Below are 2,316 nucleotides of genomic sequence, written 5' to 3'. Positions count from 1 at the left end.
AGAGAGAGAGAGAGAGAGAGAGAGAGAGAGAGAGAGAGAGAGAGAGAGAGAGAATATGTAGGTAAACTATAAAATCTCTTATCTCTTATTTCCTGGTTGAAGGCTAACTTAAATATTAACTCTGTAGAAGAAGAGTATTAAGGAGTCATAGAATTAATTTTGCTAGTATGAATTTTAGGCTTCTTGCAGTGAATAATCTCTAGAGTGTAGATGGTATTGAACATACCTTTTATACCTGGTCAGAACTCTGTCGTAGAATTTTGAGTAGAAACCTTGGGAGATTTCAGTGATTATTGTGTCATCCAGCCATATTTTCATAGTTTCTTTCTTTATTAGCTTCCTTGACTTCTTTCTTTATTTCCTATTTGGCTTCCTTATCTCCTTGGTTAGCTTTGGAGGCTGTTGTTACACACTCTTATTTCACACAAGGTTCCACTCATTTTCTTGTATTCCCTCCCTGCTTGCCCCTATTCTCTTTCCCCTCGGGGTATTTTGGTGGATGAGCATGCATCATGGCTCACTTTGAAGAATTTAAACAACTCTTTCTCTGAGGTACAAGGCGAAAAATGGAAATCTTCACAGAGTTGTTCATATGGGATTCATCTCAATGTAGTATTTCCATATCAGATCTTTTTTAATTAAAGGAATCAATAGCTCCTGATTTTAGTGTGGTGAGCAAAGAGGTAGGGGTGGGAATTCAGATTTTAATCAGATCTCCTTCATCTCTACTTTAGATGATAGACAGTCTTTGTTTGACTTCAAGGTTATTTTAGCTTTGACTGAAAGAATTCTAAAACTACTTTACCCTTTTTAATGGTTCTAGGACAGTTGAAAAGGAGGAAGAAAAAACAAAAGAATAAAAAGGGGTACTTTTACTTTGCTCTCTGGAGACAATATGATACATAAAGTTAGACTTTGGGGTTAATTTTTATAATATATGGGAAAGTATACACATCCTAAAAACAAGGGCAGTCAAACAGCATTGCCAGGCTTCTGTTGTACAATAAAAAGACATTCCCTTTGCTAACTCCACATTGCCATTTTTGAAGATAAGTGTTTCTGTTAGCTGTCGTGATCAGATTTTCAGCATCCTAAAAGCAATTCTAAATTCAATGTTGGATTTAGGGTCTAGGGATTTTGTGAGTCACCCAGAGACCGAGAGAATAATTCGTACCCATGCAACTAGACCACGGTTCAGAATATTCCTGATTACTGTGGTTGCCTTCCTGTTAGTGCTGAGCAGGTTGGTTCTTTTTGTTCTTCTGTGGGTTTCATGTTAGGCCATTTTGAGATTTGATGTGGTATTAAGGACAGATTTCTAGGAAACCAGAATTTGACTATAAGTCCTCAGCTTCCTGATTTACTCATACTGATAACACTGATACATCAGACCATGGTGTTGCTGTTTTATTATTGTCTGTTTGTTTTGCTTTATTTTCCTGTATTTACTTCTGTGTGGGCTCAGAAATTGTGAACAAGTTTAGTCAAAAATCTTGATATAAATATATATATATATATATATATATATATATATATATATATATATATGTCAGAATACCAGATAAAAATCTCCCATTCTATGAGTCAACAGGAAGTGTAGATCATGTAAGTCTGCTCTTCCAAGATTATTCATTTTTAATGATATAGTTCCTAGTAAAAACACCCTGTTTTTTTTTTTATCTTAGCATCTTATTTCATTTAGTAAATATTTAATTCCTTTCTAGTAAATGCCGCGTACTGTGGAAAGTGATACATACCGAATGGTAACCCAAATGGGTAAGAGCTTTTCACTTTCTCTTTGTGAGTTCTTTTGTGTTTGATATTTTTGTGTCAAATACATTTTTATTTGCTTCCTTCTAATGTATTTCCTAGTAGCTGGATGATAAACTGGGTGTACAGAATTCTGTTATTCTTCAAGCCACTGGCTAAATTTGCATTAAGCAATCGATTTTACAATTAGTAGTTTCACAACTCCCTTAGAGTAAAGTGCTGTGTAACGTAATACCGTATCATTCTTTACTTCTGATACATTCTCACTTGCAAGCTGACAGCCTCGCCAAAAGTAATATTCATCCATGTTGTGCTGTGTTGAATGAATGAGTAGATACATTTCTTAGGCTATTAATAATTTGGGAAACAGGACAGGGGGAGAAGGAGAATACATGCAGAGTTCTTGTTGAGGATGGTTGGTACAGAGAGCAAAAGGGCTTAGTGCTGGATAGCGTTTAGATTACTAAGTATTTGTTCTGCCAGAAAGACCATTTTGTTTGGCCCCTGTGACCCCTTTGAAGTCTTAGCTTTTTACTTTTCTGCAAG

Source organism: Grammomys surdaster, unplaced genomic scaffold (assembly GCF_004785775.1).
Source record: "Grammomys surdaster isolate TR1022 unplaced genomic scaffold, NIH_TR_1.0 125548, whole genome shotgun sequence".
NCBI classification, from domain to species: Eukaryota; Metazoa; Chordata; class Mammalia; order Rodentia; family Muridae; genus Grammomys; species Grammomys surdaster.
This window is presented reverse-complemented; position numbering follows the sequence as displayed.